The sequence below is a fragment of the Mixophyes fleayi genome, chromosome 6 (assembly GCF_038048845.1).
Source record: "Mixophyes fleayi isolate aMixFle1 chromosome 6, aMixFle1.hap1, whole genome shotgun sequence".
NCBI lineage: Eukaryota > Metazoa > Chordata > Amphibia > Anura > Limnodynastidae > Mixophyes > Mixophyes fleayi.
In genome coordinates this window covers 30131148-30144452 of record NC_134407.1, presented here as the reverse complement: position 1 = coordinate 30144452, position 13305 = coordinate 30131148, and the positions used below count along the sequence as shown (strand labels likewise).

The 13305-nt window shown below is 37.1% G+C and overlaps 1 protein-coding gene across 1 annotated transcript in view; it reads right to left on the bottom strand.

The window, feature by feature from the left end:
- DNTT (DNA nucleotidylexotransferase) overlaps positions 1-13305 on the bottom strand; it is a 230303-nt gene that overhangs the window by 67648 nt on the left and 149350 nt on the right. The gene's annotated exons all lie outside the window — the stretch shown is intronic.

Here is a 13305-nt window from a genome sequence, read left to right as displayed (position 1 = left end):
GGAATTCTGAGTTTGTTACACCATTGTTCCATTGGAACTGTGCAACTCTGCCTGTTTCACTGCAAAACTCTACTCATGTGAAATTGCATTGCTATTTCGCACATATCTATTCACATCACTATTTTGTGCTGTTGGGGGATCCTGTTCCTTCCACTATATAACTCAGTCGGACTTCCTACTCACTCTGATTTCCTGCCTCTATTCCCCTCTTTACATTATAGATACAACATAGTGTCACTCACCAATGACAAGGCAAGCAATATGTACTCACTGTAACCTTGCTAAAGCTATACTTAAACATTTGATAATAAAAGTTAGTGTCTGATTGCCGTCCTTTGGGTGTGCAGCAGCCGTCATTTCTAAGTTGCTCTAAAAATTGTAAAATGCAAATAGCCAAGGCATTTCAAGGGTCCTTGTTTAGGGCTTCACAATTTGGACAAGCATCTCAGATAATTTTCAAAAGATAGTGGAAATAGCAGGTATAAGCATGATTGGTGGAACAAGAACTCAATTAAATTAAAGCAAGGCCTAATAAAATAAATAAACAATTCTTATGAACCTTTACTTATATAGTGGCAAAATGTTATATAACGCTTGTCAGAGAATGTTTAATTATTCATATGAGACACTGTCTGAATGGAGCTTACAGTTTAACTTCTCTACCACACTTATACACACACACATAGGGTACATTTCTTCAAAGCCAATCAGCCTACTAGTATATATTTTTGGACAGTTGAAGGAACACCTGGAAGAAGCCCTGGTGAACATAGGAAGAACAAAATCCAAATAAATGGTGCCATCCAAAGTTTGTTATAATTCTTAAAAATGTCTGTGTGACTATAGTTCCAATTGTAAAAAATACTAATACATTGTTACTTTGGATAAAAAAAACACTAGTCTCTAAAAAAAAACGATGGTGCAGGTTTGAATTTTACAGGAAGAGCATGATAATCATACATAAAAACACATTTAAAACGCTTAATATTAAAAACATATGAGTATATAGATGACTATCCATATTCATTTTGTTTTTTAACAGTATTTTAGCAATGTTAGAACTTGTAGTGTATCAACATATTTGTTCGGTCAAACCGAGCTAAGACAGTCTATTTTAGGATTCAGAACGTCTTCCAATTCCTATCTTGTTGTAGGTATAATATCTATTCAATTGCTGTGATTCATGTAATTTGGATATTTTTTGTGATGTCTGAAAGGTTTATGAAATCACTCCATGTAAGCTTAAGCTTGAATCTTCTTGTTTGCATTATATTGTTTTAATAGCAGTGATTTAATAATCTACAAACAGGTTAAAAATATAGATGGATGGATGACTAATCCAACATTCTTGATATTAAATTCAAGCGGAAAAATATATTCCAATAAACGAATCAATAATTCTATAAGAGAACAAAAAAGATGAATCAAAGTGATTGTCTTCAAAAAAAACATGATCTAGACAATAATCTTCATTATCACCATTTGTTTAGAGGGCGCCACGGATTCTGTAGCACCAAACACATATGGCAAACATGAATACAATAAACATAATAACATGACTACAGTAAAGAAAGTAACATATATATAAATGCAGTAAGCAAAGTAACACATATATAGGTTGTGAGCTAGCAATTACCGGATACATGTATCAATTCCACCTGTGTGAGTGAACAAATGGAAGAAGATTCCATATAAGACCTGACATCAGGGTCATATGAGATAGACAGACATGAGACATAGGGTAAAGAGGACCCTGCCTGTGACAGATTAAACAAATACTACAAATAAACGTAACAACTTATTATTACGAAGTCACTACACCAAAACATGTAGGTTATCATCTTTGTGGAAGCCACAGATACCAATGTGTCTTAGCATTGAAGATGCAAGGAAAACATTACTTTTACTTTACTTATATCATGGTATGTATTATAATACCAATTTTATCATATCTCCTAGAATTTATAGTACATAGTACGTGCGACTAAGACACTATATCAATAAGCATACAATATTCAGACCTGGTTCCATTAAAAATAATATAGACGTTTGGGAATAGACAGATATCTCCATTCGACAGGTTCCAATGAATTGGGAATTGGGAGACTTTCAGGATCTATAAAATGCATCCTCTTACACCAAATGGTCTGAATATAGTATGGATACATTTCATAAATCCATTCTCATATTTCTATATACTCTCACAAAGCAAAATGAATATGGATAGATTTCTAAATAACCAGCATTTTTTATATTTTTCTTTCAAATGTGTTTTATACAGTTGCCATGCAAAGATTGATATAAATATATATATATATATATATATATATATATATATATATATATATATATATATATATGTATATTCAAATGTATATAGTTGTAATTTTTTTCCTTTTTTGCTCATTGTAAGGTCCAAATTTACAGCTAGCATTTTACGTTTTATCTTCTATTTATGTAATAGTAATTCTTGCCAATAGGAATTATAGTGGGAAACAATAATAATAATAATGATAATAGTAGTAATAATAATAATAATAATAATAATAATAATAATAATAATAATAATAATGCATCGCCTTTGGTTTAATAATTCATTATAACAAGTTATTTGATATATTAAGTGTGTTTTATATAGCTGCTGGGCTGAATGCTTTCCTATTAAGTGTTGTTTTGATCTTAAAAGTCTTTTTTCAGAATTCATTTTGTCTCTGCTTAATTATTTTATTTAAGCCTCACTTTCATTTAATTTAATTTATTTTCCACCAGTCATGCTCACACCCTTCATTTTTATTGTACCACTGATGCTTTTAAACTGTGAAGAGTTGGCTGTTTCTTTTTTCTGTAATAAAATGATCATTCTACACCTTGCTGAAGGATTATTAACTGTATTTAGGGTGCAGACAGTAAGACCTACTCTGACAGTTGCTGCAAACCCAATGGACCATGACACTAATTTCTACCGTTGAATGCTAGACTTAAGCCTCATGTCACCAACACTTCAAGGTGAGAATCTTTATAGATATTAATTATTATACTTAGTGGTATTTTCCTGTGTTCTTGTACCCTGTTGTCCTCCCTACAAGACATTGCCACTATCACATGGAACTCTGCTCTCACTAATATAATCAAACAAGTGCGCAAGTTACTGGCTCCCACATGATCATCACACTCATCTCCTGATGCTGTGAACATTCTGATCTGATTGGCCGCAGGATGTTCTATCCCCACCCACTATAAAACTCAGGAATTACAGACGGAATACAATAATGTGCTTATATCCTAGTCAAACACCTTAAAAAAGATTAATGGAGAACTCAGATTTCATTTTCTATTGCACAAACCCCAGCTTACACTAAAAAAATAAAACCACTGAAGTCCCTTCCCGAAAGCCTGTACCATTTTTAAATTGCTAGCATACTCAATGTATTCTCTAGGCTTAAGCACATGGGAATGTTCAAAGTAAACAGTGAATATATAAGATGTTATGGTGCAGTGGATTAAACAAGCCAATTCATGTTACCCTACTCAACAACCATTTTGCATCTGACATGGTATATATCAATTGCCATGTCATTTTGTGTCTAGAATCCAAATATTCATTCAGAAATTTTATATCACATAAGGTTTTTGAGATATTTTGAAGAATTTCAATTTGACAAGTAAAGCATTTAATTACAGTAAGTGCTCAGCAAGACTCCTTTCGTCAATGTATGTGTGCACTGATGTTAACGGTTTAATGATTGAATTTGGTGTTCAGCACAATACTAGTGAGTGGAAACTATTTATTGATTCCTCGAAGTGCAGTCTTAAAGCAGAGTTACTCCGTAGTGGAAACAAACTCCTTCAGTGCCTCTGATCTATGCAGTGAACATGAAGAAAACATATGAAAGTATGGCTGTGTTGTTGGAGGGAATGAAGTATAAGGATCATGGATGGAATCTTCGCTGTGACTTAAAGGTCGTTGGACTGCTGTTAGATTTTCAAGGTGTATTCACAAAGTACTGTTGTATTCTGTGTTTATGGGAAATCAGAGGCACTAAAAATCACTATATCACAAAGTAGTGTCTAGACAGAGAAATCTGCTGGAGAGAAAACCGTCAAGTACACCTTATTGGTTGAACAAAGAGATCTTATACAGCGCTGACCAAATCCCAAAAGTATCTATACAAAAATCCAATATGAAATATACATCTATACAAATGTATAACATTGACTTCTATGTGTGTGTATATATTAATCTATCAAAATAAACAATGGTACATCTCTTTCAAAATCAATCCATTGATGAATAATAGATGAAATCTAATTTGAAATTCATAAATATAAAAACAACTGTGTTAACTTAATTGAATGACCTTGTTAAGTAACTAAAGCAAGAGACTAGAACACTGAATCATTCCATAGATGTGATGCACCTACATAACCACACCTAATACCCAACAATTAATGGGAATGGTATACACTCTGTAATTCTACTAATTGCAATAATCAGTGTATAGATAGAAAGCCTTCAGATTAAGTCTCTGCGTGTTACTTCATAACAAAGGAGTCTTGGCCATGAAGTCATATCTAACAATTGATAATTCAATTACACCAACTAAAAGACAGTTAGTCTGTCACCTAACTACCTTTTGTTCGGTACCCAGTATTATTATTGTCAGACAACTGGCACAGCGGTGGGCACTAAGTTTGTCCCTAGCTAAGCTAACCTATTTATGAGTTTTTGGGATTCTGAATTAATTTATAGGTGATAAACTTATTTAGGAATCATTAAATTGTGCAGGCACTATATGGGTCATATACTCTTGATATGGCTGGTGATTATTTTAGATTTTATTAACTCTTTGAATTCAAATGATTAGAATCTTATATTCATGTAAAAATTAAAGGACAAAAGAGAGACTTTTATATTACTACAATGGTAAAATTACCACCAGTGTGTTTGTTAAACCCGTCCATGCTAACACTTTTATTCATTGTAGTTGTCATCTTCTAAAGGGAAACAACAATGTACCATACCAGTTCCAAACTAAAGAAGGGGTTCTGGTTGGTCAAAACCTCCCACCCGCTCCCAGAACTAGATTGAGGGTCAGGGGGGCCCAGGACACTTAAGACAAGTGGCCCCTATGGTCATCATAGTGTCAACATCCACAAGAAAGAGAGAGAGAAACTGTATTGTATAAAATGCAAAGTATTTTAAAATTGTCAATAATGTTTCCTTGGCAACTGCCATAGATTAATATATTATTTAATTAATCTGTATTTGTCTTTGTACTGTTTTGATGCTGCTGGTACCTATGAGATGTACAGATTTTAAGGAGGTCCTTTGAAACATCTTAAAGCATGGACTTATTCAAGCTGCTTCTTCCAAGTGAAATTAACTTTTTCAGCCAGAATGTGAAGTCAGCAAAGGTTATGGGGAGCTTACAGTATAAGCCCAGCTGAGGGCAGGTTGTCCAAGTAAAATAACTGACTAAATAGGCTAATGAGGATGCAACCAGGGGCAGATTGGGAAATAGGATTATCAGTAGATGGGGTCAAATGGATAGGAGATGTCGCTAAGGGCGCGGCAGTCAGATATGGGCCTGACCAGTACACAACTCCAAACACTTCCCCTTCAAAAGCACTGGCAACTCTGTACTCTTAGGTACATGTGGCTTCATATTAGCACTCCTATTATATCAATAAAAAGCAAGTAGCAATACCCTTCATATTCCATAAATGAAAATGACCAACAATTACAGCAATCCCCAATACCCTCCACATACAACAATTCTCTTTCCCCACACTATACCAATATCACCCTCTTCATACACCATTACCACCTCACACCCTACACCCACAGCACCATGTCCATACACCAATGGCATCCCCTCTCTACCCCATTACCACCACACTCCTTATACCAATAGCACCCTGTCCATACACCAATGGCTTCCCTTCCCTACCCCATTACCACCTCCCATCCTACACCAATAGCACCCTGTCCATAAACCAATGGCATCCCCTCTCTATCCCATTACCACCTCACACCCTTCACCAATAGCACCCTGACCATACACCAATGGCATCCCCTTCCTACCCCATTACCACCTCACACCCTACACCAATAGCACCCTGTCCATACACCAATGGCATCCCCTTCCTACCCCATTACCACCTCACACCCTACACCAATAGCACCCTGACCATACACCAATGGCATCCCCTCCCTACCCCATTACCACCTCACACCCTACACCAATAGCACCCTGTCCATACACCAATGGCATCCCCTCCCTACCCCATTACCACCACACTCCCTACACCATTAGCACCCCCTCCCTACACCAATAGCCTCCCTTGACTACACCAATACCCCCCTCTCACCACACAGCTCATCACAGTTCTCATCACCTATGAGAAGTTCTATGCCGTGTTGGTGATCACGCAACAGGGAACAAAACCCTCTGCCACTGAACCAGCACAGGGAGACACAGTAGATTTTGCACAAATCTGTGGCACGGAACAGTGAGAAGTGAGAAGGGATTGAGGGAAGTGAGGAGCAGGAAGGAGGTGAAAAAATGTATAGACAATATAATTATGCAATACCACTTTATAAATTAGATGTCAAAGTTTAAAAGATAGCAACAAGCATGTACAGTCTCAACAAAATATCATTACTTAGGGAATAATGGTGGATTTTCGCTAATTGTGACAAGATGTGATATCTTTAAAAAAAAAGTTAAGTCATTCAGACGCCAATTGACACACAGAAAACTATGGATCAGACATTATTAGAAGAGTCAAGGTTAATTTAAATGGTGATAAGTCTGATGGTAATATCATACTAATAACGATATGAGATGTATCAGTGAGTAGCATAACTACTTGATCTCCTGCAGTGAGAGACTATCTGACAATGAATGAGTGTCCTCAGGATGGCTACTTTCATCAGTTCCCAGCAGAAATTCCACAGTCCTGTCAGATCTGACCTCTGGCAGTAAATCCCCAGGATTTCTACTCTCTACAGACTCAAAACAGTACAGCAAATATCAGGGCACCGAAACACTAGGCAAGATGTAAATCTTACATTCTGCTTACTCTCCCGAAAAGTCCGGGAGACTACCAAATTGAGAGAGTATGGCAACCTCCCAAATCCTGCCCACTCTGTTAGTAAAGTGGGTGGGGGCAGGGACTATTAACACGATTCACACGCCATCATGACCCCGCCCCCTGTTTTATATAGGTTAACATGGTGATGTCCATTTTGGGGGCCAAAAGATGGAATTTGTCGAGCACCACCCTCACATGCCAACCTCTCCCTGGGATATCTAGGAGGCCAACACACCAAAGTTGACAAGTATGCCTTCTGTTCATTACTCCGGTGAGCTGAAAATCCTCATGATTTGCTTAATCTAATTTACTTTGCATAATTATTATTATTATTATTATTATTCATTTTTATTTATAGGGCGCCACAAAGTATCTGTAGCGCCGTACAAGGAAAAACAATGGCACAGTACAAGGTGAAACAGCACAGTACAAGTAACAGTAAGCACTATAACTCTGGGGGCTCAGGCACAGCTAGAAAGAGAGGGAGGGGAGAAGTCGGTACAGGCAGGTAACTTGGGCCCAAGAGGGTGGGCATGGATGACAGGTTAAGAGCCACTGAGGGGAGCGGAGAGAAGCGAGAGGAGACAGAGGGCAGAGGGACTGAGAGGAGGTGAGCTGAGTAGCCGGAGAGCGCAGTTAAAAGTGGTGGAAACAGGAGGTAGGAGAGCACTGCTCAAAGGAGCGTACAATCTAAAGGGAGGGGACGACAGACAGACACATGGATGAGATGCATTGTTGCTCTCTAGTAATGAGAGAGCCAGGCCAGGAGCTAAAGGGTGCAGCAACTATAAGACAGTTTCAGCTGGCAGGAGGGAAAGGAGAGAGGAAGTGGAGGAATTGATCAACCCAAGGCTGATCTGAGTTGGACATGTACAAAGGTGGCTGGTCCCTGGGGAGGAGCTAGCTACCAGGAAGCAGACTAATCTCTGTGCAGGCCACTAACAAGCCAGGTGCCCTGATTAGTTCAAAAAATGAATTAAAGTTTATCCGATGGCTAGTGGATGTGGTAAGTGCCTTGGGGTCACCCTAAGAGTCTGCTGTGCCCCCATTAATCAGCCTCTGTCCCCACGCCAGACCTAAGGCTTTCTGTGACTTCAGGGGAAAAGAAACTACAGTACCAGTAAGTTATCTGTGCTCCTCTGCAGTTTCTTGGCTGCTGACAGTGATGTAACCACTGTGTGAGTAATTATCACACTATTTGTATTTTTTTTTTAATTAGATGAGAGGGAGATCAGTATTATTATTTAAAGCTGTATTATTTATAAAACATTAACTTAATTGGTAAGATGGCCAATGTGGTATTTTGTAAAGAAGGTTAATAATAATGTGGGTTTTTTACAGTAGCAAGTTATTACCAGATAATATCCAGAGAAAAAACTGATTTATAGTATAGAAAGAAGAGCACGTAATCTAGATAAATCTGAACTGCTGTGTTATTGTATTCTCACTGCAATATAGGAAAACAAATGGATAAACAGCCAGAAACTTTTTGTAGTTCTAGTAGTGAAGAACATACCATTAGAAACCGCATTACATGCTCATTAACGTTTATGATTTATTTAAGTCAATATGGATTTAATCTCGTTTATGTGGGTAAAACCTAAATATTGTTAAAAAATCCACATGCAGGAACACAAGAGAAATATAAAAAATGCACTCACAGTTTATCACATTCATAGTTTATCACAACATATATAGACAAAAGTCTGGAGACATTTAAATTTAAAGGAATAGAACAAGTATCTTTAGGAATTTGATGTGGAAATAGAGAACAATCATTGTCTAAGAGAGGTAGTTCTTCAGGATATACCATCTTTAACACCGACAAGAGTAAAAAAAGAAATACTGATATAGTACAATTAATATACTAAAGTATTGGATTATTTATGTGTTTATTTCTACTTCATTTACCTTTATATATCCCCAATTGTTTTCACCCCCAACAGAGACCCCATTATAAATGTTTTACTGTTTTTAAATACAGTGACCTTTGATAACATGGTAGAAATGTTTTATACCATATACCAAATATATTAATTTTTTTCCATTTTCCGGTGACACTCTAAAAGAGTAGGATACTCTTTGAAATATATTGAATAATATATTTGTCATAATTTTATTATACATCTGTGTCAAATTTAGGTATTCTGCATAACCACTTGTCACACTATGTGATTAGATCTATTTTGATGTAATGTATTTTAATTATTATTATTGATAATATATCATCATCATTTATTTATATAGCGCCACTAATTCCGCAGCGCTGTACTCACTCACATCAGTCCCTGCCCCATTGGAGCTTACAGTTTAAATTTCCTAACATACACACCCACACAGGCTAGGGTCGATTTGGTAGCTGCCAATTAACCTACTAGTATGTTTTTGGAGTGTGGCAGGAAACCGGAGCTCCCGGAGGAATCCCACGCAAACACGGGGAGAACATACAAACTCCACACAGATAAGGCCATGGTAGGGAACCAAACTCATGACCCCAGTTCTGTGAGGCAGAAGTGTTATCCACTAAGCCACCATGCTGCCGGGAGAGATAGATAGATAGATAGATAGATAGATAGATAGATAGATAGATAGATAGATAGAAGCAGCGATGCATTAATCATTTCATTACTCAACCTCTATCTATCACCTTAGTAAGTACCTACCTCTTTTCATTTCTATATCCACTCCACTTCAGAGGTATTTAGTATCACTCTAGTACGCATTCATTTTATATTTTGAGGACCCTAAGTATAACGAGTACTACACTTACTACACTATCAGATGTTCCTAAACTAAAAAATAGAAAAACAAACCAGCGCCAATCCTGAAATATTATCAAAATAATCATAATTAATGAAAAAACTTAAAGTCCACCTTCTAATCAAAATGTATTTTTATTATTCAGAAAATCAAATTCTCATCTACCTCTCCCTCTTCTGCTACTCCCCTGTGTAACTCCCTTCATTGAATCCATATATATACATATATATCCATATATAGATCCAATGAAGGGAGTTGAGCAGAGGAGTAGCGGAAGAGGGAGAGGGACTTTAAGTTTTTCCATTAATTATTATTGTTTGATAATATTTCAGGATTGGCGCTGGTTTGTTTCTCTATTTTTTAGGTTAGGAACATCTGATAGTGTAATAAGTGTAGTACTTGTTATACTTAGTGACCTCAAAATATATATTAGTGTCAATATATATCTATATATACAGAATATTTTATTTGATATAATAGTGGGGGGGTTTTAGCGATGTGGATTGTATTAATAGAAGTATATTGTGAATAGAACGTGCATTTCCTCCAGGTGCTCTGGTCTTCTCCCACACTCCAAAAACATACTAGTAGGTTAATTGGATGCTATAAAATTGCCCTTAGTCTCTCTCTCTGCCTGTCTGTCTGTCTGTGTGTGTATGTTAGGGAATTTAGACCGTAAGCTCCAATGGGGTAGGGACTGATATGAGTGAGTTCTCTGTACAGTGCTGCGGAATTAGTGGTGCTATATAAATAGATGATGATACACTTCCATTGTCATTTTACAGGTTGAAAATTGGAGGTCCCCATCAGATGGTAATAGCACTTTTAATGTGCTTGTGCAACTTTATGAGCAACAAAAACAGGAAGGAAGGAAGGAAAAGGAAGGAAGGAAGGAAGGAGAGAAGGAAGGAAAAGGAAGTAGGGAGAGAAGGAAGGAAGGGAGGAGAGAAGGAAAGGGAAGGAAGGAAGGAAGGAAAAGGAGGGAAGGAAGGAAAAGGAAGGAAGGAAGGAAAAGGAAGGAAGGAAGGAGAGAATGAAGGAAAAGGAAGGAGGGAAGGAAGGAAAGAGGGAAGGAAGGAAGGAGGGAAGGAAAGCGTAGGAAAAGGAAAGAAGGAAAAGGAAGGAAGTAGGGAAGGAAGAAAGGAAGGAAGGAGGGAAGGAAAGGGAAGAAAGGAAGGAAAAGGAGGGAGGGAAGGAAGGAAAAGGAAGGAAGGAGGGAAGGAAGGAAGGAAAAGGAAGGAAGGAGGGAAGGAAGGAAGGAAAAGGAAGGAAGGAAGTTCTCCTATAACAGAGATACATTAGTGGAACAAGATTGATATACGTGGAATTTTACACAGAACACCAGAGAAACATACATAATTCTGCACTGAATATTCAACCAAGGATTTGATTTGAGATTTCAGTTCCCTCAATTTATATCCATTATATAAGTTAAAATGGCAAAAAATTTAACTGAACAAGCATTCTGTAAAACCATCAATAACAATAAATGAAACACACTTAGCTCACACACACTTTAGCTTGAAGGTCTGTTCAACTGACTTGCTTACCAATTAGGATTTACAAATTGATTTTCTTACAAAAGAAAATAATTCGCAAATATCACAAATAATTCAATTACGTGAAACGCAGGAAATTTGCTCAACTCTAGATATAAATGTGTATTTGTCAGTTTACTTAAAATGCAGGGTTTAACAATTTGCATCAGAGACCGCATGTTGCTGCATTATACCTTCTGACACAGTAATGATTACGTCCAGCCATCTGTGTATTTATGTACCAGAAGTATATGTAATGTAAAAGCTGATAGAAACAGGAGAATATTTTAGCACATTTAAAATGATAGAGATTAGTCGCAAATGATTAGAGCCTATTGTTTTTCACAGTTTTACACCCACACAGTTTTAGATTCTTGCAATCAAATTGTGTCATGTCAAACAGCTTGAAAAATAATTGATCATGAATCAAAAAGCATAAAAGATGTAATTCAGACAATAAATCTAATCATTGTAAACCAACAACTAACTGATAAAAAAAATCCCCAGTTCTATATTATTATAACTATACATAGTTATTAAAATGATTAAACAAAGACCGCATACAGTGTCTCTTGCATAAAAGTAACCATAAACTTACAGTTTTGATAGTCAGTTCACCCATTAACCCATTTTAGATGTAATTGTATACAAATTGTAGAGTGTGTTGCACGAAACTACTGTTAATATTTGCGGACAATTTATATGACAAACATGGCCGGCAGAAAATCTGTTGGTAGATGACCATCTCACCGGGTGCAGAACTAAACATCGACAGGCCCGTAGCAGAATTTTGATGGGAGCCAAGTCAGGTACATGGTGTACGGAACAGGTTACTTGGAGCGGGATAGGTGACCCGGCATTGCCAAGTCCTGCCCACCTCCAGGCCACGTATTGGCTGCAGTAGTTCCGATACTATATCTTATTGACTCTGTGGTCTTCATCCAATCATGTTATTTGGGCTCCATGAGATCACACCATTTGGCCCAAGCACGGTCATTCAGATATGTCCAATTGTGACATGCATATGTTCAAATTGAGCATTGGTTGGTTCTTGATGTGCGTGGGTTCCTTGCTCATATCTGCCTGTGTCCAGGCACCTCCAGACCTAGTTAATACTAGAAAGATGTCGACTTATGCAACATTTCTGAATATTTAAAAGTGTGACCCATAACACATTTAGGTGACCAGAATCCCAGTTACTGGGTGAATGCCATTTACTGTTAGAGACCTTAGGTAAAAAGCTACACCTGTCAATGGGTGTACACCAGCCGGGACGCGTCCGTGGGGCTAGAGCGAGTCATAACAACAAGCCCCTTAACTTAGCACTTGTCATTTTTTTTTCAACAAAGTTGGTAAAGGTACTGGTCCGTCATGTTAAATAATTCATAAATTCTAATGGCACTCCTTTTGAAAGAGTCACCAAATCAGCCTCCCAGGTGAAAAGAAATCCTTCCTAACCCCAAAAAATGGCAATAGTTTTTCTAACCTCTTTATCATTTAATTTGATACAATAGTAATACAATACAGTGTATGTATTTCTGTCTTTATACATCCCAGGATTTTATTTGACTTTGCAGCCACTGCCTGGCACTGTGTCCTTTTCCATCTCAATTTTTATTAATTGTATTCCATTAAATGTGTAAGTTACACAGTTATTACTATAGCCTAGGTGCATAACTCTATATTTATCTAACACTTTGTAGCCCATCTGCCACGGTGTAGCCCAGTTTGTCCTTTTGTCTAAATTATTCTCCTGTATTGTGTTAATACCTCTACACAGCTTAGAGTCATCAGCCAATATGGACACTATACATTCTAGGCAATCTACATGGTCATTACTAAAAAGATAAAATAGGACAGGGTTCAGTAGGGATGCCTATGTTAAACCACTACTCATTTTAGAAAAGTA